Source organism: Armigeres subalbatus, chromosome 3, assembly GCF_024139115.2.
Source record: "Armigeres subalbatus isolate Guangzhou_Male chromosome 3, GZ_Asu_2, whole genome shotgun sequence".
Taxonomy (NCBI): domain Eukaryota; kingdom Metazoa; phylum Arthropoda; class Insecta; order Diptera; family Culicidae; genus Armigeres; species Armigeres subalbatus.
In genome coordinates this window covers 278,301,849-278,319,226 of record NC_085141.1, presented here as the reverse complement: position 1 = coordinate 278,319,226, position 17,378 = coordinate 278,301,849, and the positions used below count along the sequence as shown (strand labels likewise).

The 17,378-nt window shown below is 42.4% G+C and overlaps 2 protein-coding genes and 1 pseudogene across 3 annotated transcripts in view; 1 reads left to right on the top strand and 2 right to left on the bottom strand.

Annotated features, from left to right (window-relative positions):
* LOC134224574 (protein yellow-like) overlaps positions 1–1,001 on the bottom strand; it is a 58,927-nt gene extending 57,926 nt beyond the window's left edge. Inside the window, exon 1 of the mRNA XM_062703982.1 lies at positions 657–1,001. The gene's annotated coding sequence lies outside the window, so the exon portion shown is untranslated. The remainder of the gene's footprint in view (positions 1–656) is intronic.
* Positions 1–17,378, top strand: part of LOC134224575 (kin of IRRE-like protein 1) — a 763,295-nt gene that overhangs the window by 185,522 nt on the left and 560,395 nt on the right. The gene's annotated exons all lie outside the window — the stretch shown is intronic.
* LOC134219623 (translationally-controlled tumor protein homolog) overlaps positions 1–17,378 on the bottom strand; it is a 97,133-nt pseudogene that overhangs the window by 40,618 nt on the left and 39,137 nt on the right.

Genomic DNA, 17,378 nt, shown 5'->3' with positions numbered 1-17,378 from the left:
GTACCTCATTTGATTATACATAATAAATTGAACAATATTTTATTTAATGCTTTAGGAAACATAATTTAGTTCACCAATGGGATTCCTGTTTCAGTGATAACATCATAAGACGGATGTTAGATACTTCCACCACCCGGCACTACGGAAGGTAATGGCACTATAATTAATGAACAATTTTCTTAACAACGTCAGTATTTTCCCACAAGCCAGATTACAGTTGTAATCTAGAAGCCGGCAAACACGTGTTGCTCGCTGTGGTTTGAATTGTTCATGACGATGCCGACGACGCTGCGCGACTTGACACCGTGAGAACTATTAACCTGCTGCAAGCAGCAGCAGACGCGAGGAAGCTGATGAATATGCAGATCGGTAGATCTCGTGTTTGGGTAATTGTTTGTTGAGGTATTAATGGCACAAAAATCAACAACAGGGATGAGTCAGGACCGAGAGTGATGATGCTATCGCGAAACCACACCCCATGATGAATTCCTTTCGGTTTGATGCACTTGTGGAATCGTGTGTGTAGCTTAGACTTGGTTTGATGATGTAGTCAAAGCTCTCACGAAAATCAACACAACTCTGTAGTACTTTGAACATAGTTCTTATCACGAAATGTCTTTGTTATGCAAGAGCGGGATAAAACTTGATCCACTTACTTTTGAGATAGTCGCCTTCAAAGAAATATCCACTTGTCGAGTTAGTTCAATCTGTCACAACAAACAGTCCATCAAAGTTCTGCACTCGTTTCCACCGACCACTGACCGTTATTTGCTCTCTTCACCTTTCACCGTCCACTGATTGCTTCTTCCGGGCTATTCAGTCCTTTTCAGCACTTAAAATATTTTTGACTATCAATTGTCCACATCGGATGACACACTGTGTGTCACACGCCTAATTGAACACGAAAGCGATGCGATGGCCGTCCACTTTACCACCGAGGGGGGCTGTTATTCCAAGATCGTCCGCTTGCAAACTGAGCGCCATCGGCCGCCGCGAAGGTGTAGATATACAAGATAGCACTATTAAAGTGACTGAATGTTCGACGCGCACTCGGATCATTTGTACGCAAGGGAGTGAGGATCGCGCCGCGCGTGAGCTTCCTCCACATATAGACGCGCCTCGAGAAGCCGGGCGGCGGCTTGGTGACGGCAAGCGTGTGCGCAACAATTAGTCTCACCACCAAAGACAGTTAGCGCGAGTGAATCAAATAAAGAAGGCGACCGACGTTGTTTTTGTTGTGTTCTATTCGGGCGATCGTAGCCCGTAGCCAGAAAAGGGAGCCCAATGAGCAGCGATCGACTTCATGTTTCATTTTCTGCTCATTGCTTCGTTCATCGTTGTTATCGCCGACTCGGTGACTCGTGGTTGGAAGTTGCTAATTTGAAGCGTAAATTGGAAATTTGTCGTGATGGTATTTGTGCATCATTGAACCGACGTGCTTTCATAAACTTGGATGCTTATGTGACAGTCGGTCAAAGGTGTCGATCGCTTCACGATAAATAATTTAACTGGAGATACAAATTACACGCAATGGAAGCAAAATCATGATCATGATATGGATAACGGCTGATTCTTCGCTATGAAATAGAACGATCAAATCCTGCCGTAATAGATGTTTATGTGTTTAGCTTGAATATCGAATGAAAGCTGAACGAATGGTGCTTCTGGTACTGGTAAACTGCACTTTGGAACATAAGAAGTCTGAAAACTCATTAGAATGTTATTTGAAATAAAAAGTATTCTCTCAAAGAAATGAATCTTTATGGAATCTATAATCCGTCAAAAAATATTTAAAATCCATTCAACTAAATTCTAGATGAGTGGTTCTAATTTCAGGGGCAATTAAAACTTATACGAAAACATAAATTTTATGGGTTCAAACAGATTTATCGATAGTAATTATGTACCTTTCCGTAGGGCCTTCCGTAGATCAGCGATAAAAATGCGTGGCTATCAAGTAAACCATGATGTGAACGGTTAAGTTGAATCATGGATATTTTTTATTGATCTTTATATGAAGAAACATGACTTGTTAGCTACGTGAAGCACAGATGCATGAATGATAATTTGGCCGAGAATCTTTATAGCTAACTACTTTGAAAATGCTCAATGAAAAGGTACTCAGCTCAAAGGCTGTGCAGTGTGATAGAATGCCAACAGCACATGTTAATACTCCAAAATGCGCTTTAAGAACAAAGATTGTCAGGAGAAAGGGTCAGAATGTTGAAAAGCGATTACACTCATTTATATTAAATTATAAATGTTATAATGTATTTCTTCAAATTCGAAACTCATGTTTTAAAGTTTCGACAAACTTTCCATAACACGTGTTGAAGAGTTGTTTTGGCTTCGAAACACAACAATCGATGCACTCTATGTACAGTAATGAAAATTAGTCTAGGTTCCTGCCTCGGGCTGAAAGTCTCGTTAATAAAGAATAAAAAAAACTAGATTCCCGGAGGAAGTCCGGACTGTAGAGGTTGACGTCGAACTACACGTATCTATCCGAATACAAAGCAAAGGCAGCCCTTACTTTGCACCGTTCAATGTGGAAAAACAATCCATAAAAGAATGAAAAACGATCCATAAACAACATCCGAATCTTCCACAAAACGCTACCATAAATCCATAAAATATTTCGAGAGATTCCATAAAGAATATTTTTATGATCCATAAAACTTTGAAAAATGATATATATTGATCCATAAAATTTCAAATTTGCACAATTTATATCCTGATGATGATCCATAATTTCAGCCATATGATCCATAATTTTGGTCATATGATCCATAATTTTGATAATGTGATCCATAATGCTTGGAAAGAAGGCCAATGAAACTATATTAATTGATCCACACATTTTATAGAATCTATGGATCATTTATCAAAATTTATGGATCATATCACCAAAACTATAAGGGCAGCAGGGACTATGTCCAAGGGCTTGACGATCCCTCCCCAGGCCATCTGCGAGTTGTGGGGCTTGCCTAGGATGTGGTGGGGTTTGACAGTGGGCTCTGTTAAACCTCTATAAAAAGCTGCATGTATCCGCAAGTAGGCCCCACCAAAGCGACCGTGTGCCGCTCAAAGCGCACAAGCCCAAGTCCTGGTGTTAGGTGGGACGCTAAACAGCCCTGACACGACGGCCCTCCGACGAGACAGGAGGTTTGCGCAGGCCCAATAAGCCGCCTAGAAAACCAATCATTACGAACAATATAAGAGATAATGCGACTCGATATAATCGGCAAAGACCTAGGCGACGAATACAGGGTCACGATTGGAAGCTTGGAACATGGAATTGCAAGTCGCTAGGTTTCGCAGGTTGCGACAGGATGATCTACGATGAATTACATCCCCGCAACTTCGACGTCGTGGCGCTGCAGGAGATTTGCTGGACAGGACAGAAAGTGTGGAAAAGCGGGCATCGAGCGGCTACCTTCTACCAAAGCTGTGGCACCACCAACGAGCTGGGAACCGGCTTCATAGTGCTGGGTAAGATGCGCCAACGCGTGATTGGGTGGCAGCCAATCAACGCAAGGATGTGCAAGCTGAGGATTAAAGGCCGTTTCTTCAACTATAGCATCATCAACGTGCACTGCCCACACGAAGGGAGACCTGACGACGAGAAAGAAGCGTTCTACGCACAGCTGGAGCAGACATACGATGGATGCCCACTGCGGGACGTTAAAATCGTCATCGGTGACATGAACGCACAGGTAGGAAGGGAGGAAATGTATAGACCGGTCATCGGACCGGATAGTCTGCACACCGTATCGAATGACAACGGCCAACGATGCATAAACTTCGCAGCCTCCCGCGGAATGGTAGTCCGAAGCACCTTCTTTCCCCGCAAAAATATCCACAAGGCCACATGGAGATCACCTAACCAAGAAACGGAAAACCAAATCGACCACGTTCTTATCGACGGTAAATTCTTCTCCGACATCACGAACGTCCGCACTTACCGCAGTGCGAATATTGAATCCGACCACTACCTCGTTGCAGTATGTCTGCGCTCAAAACTCTCGACGGTGTACAACACGCGTCGAAGTCGGACGCCGCGGCTTAACATTGGGCGGCTACAAGATGGTAGACTAGCCCAAGAATACGCGCAGCAGCTGGAAGTGGCACTTCCAACGGAAGAGCAGCTAGGCGCAGCGTCTCTTGAAGATGGCTGGAGAGATATTCGATCCGCCATTGGTAGCACCGCAACCGCTGCACTTGGCACGGTGCCCCCGGATCAGAGAAACGACTGGTATGACGGCGAATGTGAGCAGTTAGTGGAAGAGAAGAATGCAGCATGGGCGAGATTGCTGCAACACCGCACGAGGGCGGCACAATATAAACGGGCGCGGAACAGACAAAACTCGAATTTCCGGAGGAAAAAACGCCAACAGGAAGATCGAGACCGTGAAGAGACGGAGCAATTGTACCGCGCTAATAACACCCGAAAGTTCTATGAGAAGTTAAACCGTTCACGTAAGGGCCACGTGCCACAGCCTGATATGTGTAAGGACATAAACGGAAACCTTCTTACGAACGAGCGTGAGGTGATCTAAAGATGGCGGCAGCACTACGAAGAACACCTGAATAACGATGTGGCAGATGAAGATGGCAGTAGGGTGATGGCCTTGGAGAACGTGCGCAGGACATTATTCTACCGGCTCCGGATCTCCAGGAAATCCAGGAGGAGATTGGCCGGCTGAAGAACAACAAAGCCCCTGGGGTTGACCAACTACCAGGAGAGCTATTTAAACACGGTGGTGAGGCACTGGCTAGAGCGCTGCACTGGGTCATTACCAAGATTTGGGAGGAGGAAGTTTTGCCGCAGGAGTGGATGGAAGGTGTCGTGTGTCCCATCTACAAAAAGGGCGATAAGCTGGATTGTAGCAACTACCGCGCAATCACATTGCTGAACGCTGCCTACAAGGTACTCTCCCAAATTTTATGCCGTCGACTAGCACCAACTGCAAGGGAGTTCGTGGGGCAGTACCAGGCGGGTTTTATGGGCGAACGCTCCACCACGGACCAGGTGTTCGCCATTCGCCAAGTACTACAGAAATGCCGCGAATACAACGTGCCCACACATCATCTATTCATCGACTTCAAAGCCGCATATGATACAATCGATCGGGACCAGCTATGGCAGCTAATGCACGAACACGGTTTTCCGGATAAACTGACACGGTTGATCAAAGCGACGATGGATCGGGTGATGTGCGTAGTTCGAGTTTCAGGGCATTCTCGAGTCCCTTCGAAACCCGCAGAGGGTTACGGCAAGGTGATGGTCTTTCGTGTTTGCTATTCAACATCGCTTTGGAAGGGGTAATACGAAGAGCAGGGATTAACACGAGTGGTACAATTTTCAATAAGTCCGCCCAGCTATTTGGTTTCGCCGACGACATAGATATTATGGCACGTAACTTTGTGAAGATGGAGGAAGCCTACATCAGACTGAAGAGGGAAGCTAAGCGGATCGGACTAGTCATCAACACGTCGAAGACGAAGTACATGATAGGAAGAGGTTCAAGAGAAGACAATGTGAGCCACCCACCGCGAGTTTGCATCGGTGGTGACGAAATCGAGGTGGTAGAAGAATTTGTGTACTTGGGCTCACTGGTGACTGCCGAAAATGACACCAGCAGAGAAATTCGGAGACGCATAGTGGCTGGAAATCGTACGTACTTTTGACTCCGCAAGACGCTCCGATCGAATAGAGTTCGCCGACGTACCAAACTGACAATCTACAAAACGCTAATTAGACCGGTAGTCCTCTACGGACACGAGACCTGGACGATGCTCGTGGAGGACCAACGCGCACTTGGAGTTTTCGAAAGGAAAGTGCTGCGTACCATCTATGGTGGGGTGCAGATGGCGGACGGTACGTGGAGGAGGCGAATGAACCACGAATTGCATCAGCTGTTGGGAGAACCATCCATCGTTCACACCGCGAAAATCGGACGACTGCGATGGGCCGGGCACGTAGCCAGAATGTCGGACAGTAACCCGGTGAAAATGGTTCTCGACAACGATCCGACGGGCACAAGAAGGCGAGGTGCGCAGCGGGCAAGGTGGATCGATCAGGTGGAAGATGACTTGCGGACCCTCCGTAGACTGCGTGGTTGGCGACGTGTAGCCATGGACCGAGCCGAATGGAGAAGACTCTTATACACCGCACAGGCCACTTCGGCCTTAGTCTGATTAAATAAAAATAAATCACCAAAACTATGGATCATTTTAACAAAGTTATGGATCAAATGGCCAGAATTATGGATCATATGACTAAAATTATGGATCATATTACTGAAATTATGGATCATCATCACGATAAAAAAAATGCGCAAATTTGAAGTTTTATGGATCAAAATATAGTTTTTTATGGATCATTTGTCATATTTTCATGGGAAAATAGCAAGAATTGTATTGTTTTTCTTGACCATGTTAATGGAACATATTTCCCAATTAATTGCTAAATTTTAGCTTAGCTATGGATCGAAAAGTTATTCTTTATGGAATCTCATTAACTATGTTATGGATTTATGGTAGCATTTTAAGGAACATTCAGATGTTATTTATGGATCGTTTTCCAGTTTTTTATGGATCCGTCTTTATCGTTTATATGCAAAAGTATGTTTTGCCAAAAGCAAATAGGAATCACGTCGTAGTTCCATGATAGGTGGGATACGGAGAGAAAAAGAGTTTTCACATATTGCTCAATATTCAAATCAAATAATATAAAAATGGAATATTCTCGAGAAACTCTTCGGAACCTCCTAAAAAAAGATCGGGAATTTCTCCGAAATTTTGTCGCGGAACTAATCGAAAGTAAGGGAACTAGGTTTAAAATGCGCCAGTCAGCTAATACGAGCCATTGTATTTTCTGGGTTAATTAAGTTACAAAATCGATGGCAGCTGACGCCTAAACGTATTTTTAGATCAACAAATAAGAAATAATAGTCAAGACATCTATAATAAAAATTAAAAAAAAATGATTTTTTCGCCTTTTGATAAAATTTAAGCTTCCGTTCCCTTAAGGATTTTCCACTAGATAAAAATATTTTTACGATAATCTTTGCACATGTCTGGAGAAACAAATTAGTAAAGATTGTGCCAAGTTACTAAAAAGTTAACTTTACTACATTTTTCAAAGAAAAACACACATTTTATTAAAACCTCTGCATGCAGGATAAAACGCACATCTGATGTGCTTGACTATGGATGTCATAGTTTGAGAAGGGCGTGTGCCAATAATAATTTATTTTTAAATAACTATCAATTAACCCTTTATAAGGCAGTGGCAACTATATTGCCACCAACAAATAATATGTTTTTCTATTTATTAACAAGAGCTCTACTTATTATTTCACATGTAGTGACTTTAATTGCTTCCTAGTAACACCCCCAGATGAATTTGAGCCATAAAAAAATTGAAATGTCAATTTGAGAACAGTTTTTTTACGAACAGATTGTAAGTTTCGAGTGGAAGAAGGATTTTCAGTTATAACTCGTTAAAAAAACGACAAAGATATATTTTTTCCCGTTGGTATCAATTATTTTGAATCTCCTGTGTTAGATTACTACGTGATTAGCGTGAAAAAAGCTTTGCCTTTCTGTATATTTGGTTTTTGGATTTTTGACGAAATTATGTTTTTTCCCAAGGGTCCCCCCCTTAGGAGAAAAAACGCGAATTTTTTTTTTTCACTTATAATGCGTTTTCTGACTAGAACTCTTCACCAAAAAATGTAACGTACCTTGATTTTACTGGTTCCACGTAAAACCAAATTTTTTAAAATCTTTTTATATTTTTGTTGTTGCCTGTTTTCCCGCTTGCCGGGCAGTGGCAACTATATTGCCACCAATGTTGTCCCGCTTCGCGGGCAGTGGCAACTATATTGCCACCAATGTTTTACCGCTTGGCGGGCAGTGGCAACTATATTGCCACCAATTTTTCAATGTTTCTGAACTGTTTAATGTATAACAAACATACATTTGAGTTTAATACCATGTCAACATTGTGTCCTATTGTTGTTTTTGTTAATTTATTGTTTAGATTCGTCTGCCTTATAAAGGGTTAAAAAGTAAAAAAGTAAGAATTGAAAAGCGAGAAAATAAAAGTGAAAAGTGATGAGAGAGAAGTTATGAGTGGTGAGAAGTGAGAAACAACAAGTGAGAAGTAGGAATTGAGAATTTCACTAAAAAGCGCTCAATAGTTTTATAATGAATCGTGAATTGTTAGCTGAGATTTGTGATATGAGAACGGAGTGAGATGGGAGAAGCGAAAAAAAGAAGAGAAGTGAGAAGCGATAGGCAAGCAGTGAGAAGTGCGAAATAAGATGAGATCAGTGAAAAGCGAGATGCAAGTAGTAGAAGGTGAGAAGCAATAAGCGAGATACTTTGTGTGAGATATGAGCAGTAAAAAAGCATGAAGAGGAATATGACAATTGATAAATGAGATGTGAGAAGTGAGAAACGAGACGTGAGAGGTGCAAGGTACAAGGAGTTAAATTGCAGAATAGAGAAAAAAGCGAGAAGAGAGGCGAAGAGAGGGAAGTAAATAGTGTGGAGACTACTCAGAATAGAGTTTTTTTCAGCATAGATTTTGGGCATCCAAAAAATTCCTGGAGTAAGGGCTTAAGATCTACAAGCGTAGCTAAAGATCAATCGAACTGTTTCAATTATGGCACATGTTCTTCTGGATGTGGAGAATAGAATGAGCCAACGTAAGTGATTCTAGGTCATTCAAGAAATCCCTGGAGTTGTGCCTTAAGATCTACACGCGCTACTAAAAATGTATCGGACTGTTTAAAAAGTGGTACATGACCTTTTGAATGTGTAGAATAGAATAAGTCAGCGAGAGAGGTTCTCGGTCATCCAAGAAATCCTTGAGGTTAGGTCCTCAGATCTACACGCGCAACTAAAGATCAATCCGACTGTTTTAAATGTGGTATGTGACCTTTTGGATGTGAAGAATAGAAAAAGTCAACGAAACGGCATTAAGGCCTAAGTCATTCAAGAAACCCCTGGAGTTAGGCCTTAAGATCTACAAGCGTCATTTAAAATTTTTCGTACTATTTTAAAAATGGTACATGGATGTGTAGAATAGAATAAGTCAACGGCAGAGGTTTTCGGTCATCCAAGAAATCCATGGAGTTAGGTCCTCAGATCTACACGTGTAACTAAAGATCAATCGTACTGTTTTAAATGTGGTACGTGACCTTTTGCATGTGAAGAATAGAAAAAGTCAACGGCAGAGGTTTTCGGTCATCCAAGAAATCCCTGGAGTTAGGTCCTCAGATCTACACGCGTAACTAAAGTTCAGTCGGACTGTTTAAATTATGGCACAAGTCCTTTTGGATGGTTAGAATAGAATGAGGCATCGTAAGAGATTCTGGGTCGATCAAGAAACCCCTGAAGTTGGGCCTTTATATCTACACGTGTCACTTCAAGATTTATCGGACTATTTGAAATGTGGTACATGCTTTTTTTGATGTGTAGAATAGATTAAGTCAGCGGCAGAGGTTCTTGATCATCCAAGAAATCCCTTGAGATTGGCACACAAGTCTACACAAGTAACCGAAGATAAATCGATCGATTTTAAATGTGGTACATGCTCATTTTTAATTATAGAATATGACGTATCTGCATACGCGCAGCATCTCGAGGCAGCGTTGCCGGGAGAGGGTGAGCTCGATGGGGCCCCTCTTGAGGACTGCTGGAATACAGTTAAAGCAGCCATTAACGACGCAGCGGAGAACAACGTCGGGTATATGGGACGAAGTCGACGGAACGATTGGTTCGACGACGAGTGCAAACAGATTCTGGAGGAGAAGGACGCAGCGCGGGCAGTCGCGCTGCAGCAAGGTACCTGGCAGAACGTGGAACGTTATAAACGAATCTATACCATCTCGTCGAAAGACATTTCGTCGAATGTCATTTAGTCGAATGTCATTTCGTCGAATGTCATTTAGTCGAATGACATTTGGTCGAAAGGACATTACGTCGAATGGACATTTGGTCGAATGGACATTTAGTCGAAATCAGATTTTAAAAAGAAGAATCTTCGTACATTTGGTCATATGACGTTTGGTCGAAAATGGATTTTCGAATTAATAATCTCGGTACATTTAGTCTAATGACGTTCCATCGAATGGTTATTTGAAAAAAAAAGAACTTAAGCCAATAACAATTAACAAATAAATGATTTATTGCGGTGTTCCTAAAAGTCATATAATTATGGTTCCAATATTGTCCAAAGAATGATGGGTTGATAAAAAGAATTATTCTTATTCTCGACTGGATATTGACTTCCGCGAACCCCTCTAATTGAATCTATACCACCTGGTCAAAATAAATTTAGTCGAATGATGTTTCGTCATTAGACATGAAGCCGAATAGACATTACTACCGTTACACGCATAACTGTCCCATGTACATCGGAAATTCCAGCAAATATGGGACGAATATGCAAGTGATGGCAGATAAGATCATAAGATCATTTGGTCGAAATTAAGTTTTCGGCCGTTATCTATCGAATTATGGTTGAAAGGTATAAAATACTGAACTAATTATTGTATACATATTGAGTGGAAGAAAGAGTATCAATGAAAAGAATAAGAAAACCATTTCCATTCGACCAAATGTCAATCAACGAAATGTTCCAAAGCCGACTGCGATGAAGTATTAGCAAAATAACATTGATATTATTGGTTTTTGACCATGTGCCGAAAAATAGAATAGAGGGTATATATTTTGCTATTCCTGTAGGTTTTCAATTTTTCAATAATTCACCAGGGGCTCCAGAAGTTTCTGTTAGCTCAGGTGAAAAATCCTCATTGGCTTCCTTATTCGTTTCTTCGGCTGCTGATTGAAATTTTTCATGTCCACTAAATTCCTCTAACCAGTTTATTCATGTATCTTGTGGATTATTTATTAAAATTTAACCAAAAATGTCTAAATGTCCTTTCGACTAAATGTCCATTCGACCAAATGTCCATTCGACTAAATGTTTATTTTACTAAATTTCCATTCGACCAAATGTCCATTCGACTAAATGTCCCTTCGACCAAATGTCCTTTCGACTAAATGTCATTCGTCTAAACATCATTCGACGAAATGTCATTCGAAAAACTGTCCCAAAGCCTTATAGACGCCGCCTGGAAGAAGCGGAGTGCGAGGAGATGGAACAGCTGTGCCGTTCTCAAGAAACACGCAAGTTCTACCAGAAGCTCAACGCATCCCGCAAAGGCTTCTTGCCGCGAGCCGAAATATGCCGGAATAAGGATGGGAGCATCTTGACGGACGAACGTGTGGTGATCGAAAGGTGGAAGCAGCACTACGAGGAACATTTGAATGGCACTGAGAGTACAGGCAGTGAAAGTCAAGCCAGCGGAAGAGATGACTACGTCAGTTCAGCGGACGATGTAAGCCAACCAGCCCCCATCTTGAGGGAAGTTAAGGATGGCATCCAACAGCTAAAGACCAATAAAGCAGCTGGTAAGGATGGTATCGGAGCTGAGCTCATCAAGATGGGCCCGGAAAAGCTAACCCCTTGCCTGCACAAACTGATAGTCAGATACTGGGAAACTGAGCAGCTACCGGAGGAGTGGAAGAAAGGGGTTATAGGCCCCATCTACAAGAAAGGCGACAAGCTGGAGTGTGAGAACTTTCGAGCAATTACTATCCCAAATGCCGCCAAAAAAGTGATATCCCAGATCATCTTTCGTCGCCTATCACCATTAGTGAATGAGTTCGTGGGAAGTTATCAAGCCGGCTTCGTTGACGGCCGCTCGACAACGGACCAGATCTTTACTGTACGGCAAATCCTTCAAAAAATGCCGTGAATACCAGGTCCCAACGTACCATCTGTTCATTGATTTCTAGGCGGCATACGACAGCATAGACCGCCTAGAGCTGTGGAAAATTATGGACGAGAACAGCTTTCCTGGGAAGCTTACCAGACTTATCAAAGCAAGGATTAAAACAACGGTGGAGGGTGTGCAAAACTGTGTGAAGATTTCGGGCGAATTCTATGCATCACAAAGGGCATGTACCATATTTGAATCAATCCAATTGATCTATGGTTACACATGTAGATCGAAAGGCCTTATCCCATAGATTTCTTGGACGGCCAAGAACCCATACTGTGAACACATTCCATTATATGCATCACAAAGGGCATGTACCATATTTGAAACAATCCAAGTAATCTTTGGTTCCGCATCTAGACCTAAACGCCTATTCCAGGGATTTCTTGGATGGCCAAGAACTCATACTGTGATCACATTATATTCTGTGCATCACAAAGGGCAAGTCCCATATTTGAAACAATCTAATAAATCTTTGGTTCCGCGTGTAGACCTAAAGGCCTATTCCAGGGATTTCTTGGACGACCAAGAACCTATGCTGGGTACGCATTCTATTCTATGTGTCATAAAGGGCATGTACCATGTTTAAAACCGTCCGATCGATTTTTTGTTGCTCCTATAGACCTTATGGCCTTAATCCAGAGATTTCTTGGACTATCAAGAACCTATGATGTGAACACATTCTATGGCTACGTATCACAAAGGGCATATATCACCTTCGAAGCAGTCCGATAGATCGTTGGTTACTCATGTAGATCGTAAGATCTCACTTCTTGGAAGTGTGATGCATGTACCATGCACAGAAAATCGTGATTTGGCTCCGTAATGCACAAGGTCACATGCGCCCACCAAATAAATTAAAGAATAAACATATCTTGTATGCACACATCAACTAGTTACACGAAAATTTAGCAAAAAAATATTAATTAACATTTCATTGCAGTGGAAACGAGAATAGGACTTTTCATAAATTGATACTTGATTCTTCTGTCAGTTCACTGCTGTTTGTTTACATTTTTAGGCTGGCGCGTTTTAGCCTCGGGGTGGCGCGTTTGAAATTGCACGAAAATGCAGCGCTTCAAAATAAAATCGTTTTCTCGGAATATAATTGATTCTTCGTCCAAATTTTTATTCCGTATCATAGATGGTAAGTTAAATTAAGTGGTCAACACATTGGAAGTACATAATTTCGACCATTATCATCGTTAAATTCGAAGATTTGCTAAGGGGGCGCATATTGAACGTCCCTCTCCTACTCGCAGTTGCAGAGGAATGCAGACGCAACTGTTAGCAGCAGAACACTTTAGTGAATCTATACTATTAAGCGAAAACAATAGAATATCATTGGAATGCACAAGAGAGAGTTGCACAACCTTTCAATATCCATACTTTCTGTTTTCAGCTTCGAATTAAATTGATGCCTAGCTCTATTGGTTTAAATTCATGGAACCGACAACGAATACTAGCTGAGTAAGACTGGCACACGATGACCAACCAAATTGCATATTTTTCCTGAAATTTAGTTAAATATGCCAAAAAAGTTCTTTGTGGAGGAATTTCTGTAGGAAAGCAAGATTTTTTTTTGGCAATCCCTACAGGCATTTCTTAGGAAATTTGATAAGGAATTCCTTCGTAAAATCTTATGAGAATTTCTGCCGAAATTCGTACAGGTATTCTTTATAAAATCCATTAAAGTTCCCTTTGGAAAATTTCTTTAGTAAAACCATACAATATCGGAAATTTATTAAAGAATGAACTAGTTTCCGATGGAATTCCTAACAGAATGTTGTAAATAACTTTCCGAGGGATTTCCTGAAATAATGTCGGAAAGAAGCATTTCCGGCAAAATTTTTGGAGGAATTTCCGGAAGAAATTTGGGAACTGGAGGAATTCCTGAAGATAAATCAATAGGAACCTTTTAAAAAAATTTCAAAGAAATCATTGACATTTTCATAGGAATTCATAGAAGAATTCTCGAATGCATCCCAAAAGTAATTCTAGAAAGAATTTCCAAATAAATTTTCGAATGAATTTCTAAAAGAATGAATTTCCGAAGAGATCCCGAGAAAAATTGTGAAGGAATTCCTGAAGAAAATGCCTAAACATTTCTTCCTAAAGTTACCTATACCTATGATGGTCATACACTCCATGCTGTCCGGAGCAATGTAATTTCCAATTACAGGTCCCACGGTATTGGGCCGCCAGTCGCCAGTCTCCCTACACACCGGCTACACGCGCATCTTCCTCGATTGAACACAGCCAGCAAGTGCGGGGTCTTCCCCGAAGCTAAAGTCCTCTTCCAGGTTGTTTTGCTGGTTTTTTTTTTCTGGCATGCGCACTACATGTCTCGCCCACTGTAATCTGCCGGATTTTATCAGCCTGTCTGCATTTTGGTACAGGGGCCCTCCTTAGCCGTGCGGTAAGACGCGCAGCTACAAAGCAAGACCATGCTGAGGGTGGCTGGGTTCGATTCCCGGTGCCGATCTAGGCAATTTTCGGATTGGAAATTGTCTCGACTTCCCTGGGCATAAAAGTATCATCGTGTTAGCCTCATGATATACGAATGCAAAAATGGTAACCTGGCTTAGAAACCTCGCAGTTAATAACTGTGGAAGTGCTTAATGAACACTAAGCTGCGAGGCGGCTCTGTCCCAGTGTGGGGATGTTATGCCAATAAGAAGAAGAAGAAGCATTTTTGTACGCTTGCGTCTGCGTCATTTACCATTTTCCACTACGCCGCCAAGTATTGAGTGCAGTATTTTCCGCTCAAACACTTCGAGAATTCGATAGTCTGCATCTTTCAACGTCCATGATTCATGGCCGTACAGGGTGACTGGTTGAGGAATATTTAGCACACATTTGACATCATCGTTCGAAAAGTTACCCACCAACAACTAAACTGCATTAAATATTCCGCTAGACCACCGTACATAATTTGTGCTCCCAAACGATACCAATTTAGCAATTATTGTTATTGCTGTTACTGTAAACTAAGCATCTCTTTCCACCTACAACAGCTCGAGGTATAATACTCCATGCGAATGCTATTTGGTATGCGAGATGTTCCATAGGTATGCAGCAAGAACCTTAGTTCAAGCAGACAGCGAGAAACGAGAAAAAAAGGAAAACAAAACTTGTCCACTGGTCCGCCGCGCAGCGCAGTTGGGTGCTAAAGCCCACCTTCGAGGTGTTATGAATTGCGAATTGTTTGTTCCGTCCGCTGCTGCTGGTTGGGGTGATATTGAAGTGGATATGTGAGCGATCGCTGTTTACTGATATACTACGCCGGCCGCTCGGGTGAGGTCGTGTCGAGGATTGTTGTTGTCCAACCCGCAGTGACGTATTTTAATCGTCGATTACTCTAATAGATGTCCATAAAGTTCCCACACTACCCCTTCGTTGTTATGCAATAAATCCTCTCGAAGGTAATGCCCATTAGCTAATCTGTCAATTCGAATGCACATCCGCGTGAAACTTTTTTTTCCTGGATTCAGTCTGTCCCAGATAAAAAGTTTCTGTAAATTACAACCTTTCTTGGCATTACGATTTGCACTTTTTCGCCATATGCGCCATTCGCTAGATTCCCAGCAAGCTTGTGAAATATCACCAAAATGTTGTAGGGTATGCGATATTCACGAATAATTACGCAATTTCGCGACGGTTTTGTATTGTATCATTCCAACACCGAAACATCGAAAATCGCATACCTTCGCTGGGAGCAAGGAAAAAACACCATCCGACCCTAACAGATCTTCGCATTGTTATGTGGGACATTACCTCATAGCGCCAAACCATGGCTACCATCCGGGACAATGTTGGTCAGCGTTGACAATGATAATTGCGTCTCCTCGCTCCATGCCACCGACTGACGGGCGGTGCACTGCCCTTCGCGACATTCACGCTATGAAGGATGGTCGCATACCAACAGACAACCGCATCAGCATCATTCATAACAACTCGAGTCGAGGTCAGTAAGTCACAGTGCGCTGGTTCATATTTTGTAGAATCGCCATTCGGTTGGTTGGCTGGTGCTCTGCTTCTGCTTGTTCTGTCGCCGCCATCAGAATTAATTCACCGTCTTATAGCTTCCTGCTCGATATGGGTTTGTTTCGTGCGTGACCCGGCATGATGTGTATATTTGTAAGAACGGATAATCGCTCCTACTCGCCATCAGGGGGATTAGCGTCTCCATCCTTCTCTCGGGGGACCAAATGTGTGGCACTTCAGATCAAATGATGCGTTTTGAAACCGATTAGCCAACACGAGCACGAGCCATTTCATTACTTAGTGACCCATTGTTGTTCGAGCCGGGCCAAATGTTTCCCGATAGTCATCGCTCAGAACAAGTGTCTTTTTAAGCACCGGGACCTGCCATAATTCCTTAGTTTACGATCACGTCACGCGGTTTTGGTACGCGAAGTTGTTGACGCATATCGATGGAATCATTTTGAGAATGATGGGCATGTGTACTGTTGTTGGGTATATAACTCGATTATCGATGATTTTATTACGCGGAGAATAGAATTCGCATATTAGAACGATGTTTTCCTAGAATCGGTGTGACCTGTTATTTAGATAATTCGCATAATAACATGTGGAATATATGTCTAAAATGGCTTATAAAGTAATGTTGTCATATGTCATATAATAATATGCATCTTTTTCTTCTTCAGTTGCTTCAGCCGGCTTTTCAGCTAAGTGTTCTATCAGGCATTTAAGTTATAAATTGCAAACTTATGTCCAGGAGGTGGACAATATTTTCCACCCGAAAACATCCAAGACCAGACCAAGAATCGATCTCGCCATCTCCGGATTGGCGATCCGATTGGCGTTTTTGCTTATTGAAAACTAAAGCATGGAAATGGTAATGAAACTGCGACGCGACATTTTGAAGTTTGACTCAATTAGCGAACGTTCGCTAAAATTGTAATGATATTAGTAAATTACAAAAGGCGCTGCCGCTCAAAGCGCACAAGCCCAAGTCCTGGTGTTAGGTGGGACGCTAAACAGCCCTGACACGACGGCCCTCCGACGAGACAGGAGGTTTGCGCAGGCCCAATAAGCCGCCTTTAAAAACAACTATTACGAACGACATAGAAGATAATACGACTCGATACAATCGGCAACGACCTAGGCGACGAATAAAGGATCACGATTGGAAGCTTGGAACATGGAACTGCAAGTCGCTGAAGCTTCGCAGGTTGCGACAGGATAATCTACGATGAATTACATCCCCGCAACTTCGACGTCGTAGCGCTGCAGGAAATCTGCTGGACAGGACAGAAAGTGTGGAAAAGCGGGCATTGAGCGACTACCTTCAACCAAAGCTGTGGCACCACCAACGAGCTGGGAACCGGCTTCATAGTGCTGGGAAAGATGCGCCAACGCGTGATTGGGTGGCAGCCAATCAACGCAAGGATGTGCAAGCTGAGGATAAAAGGCCGTTTCTTCAACTATAGCATCATCAACGTGCACTGCCCACACGAAGGGAGATCCGACGACGAGAAAGAAGCG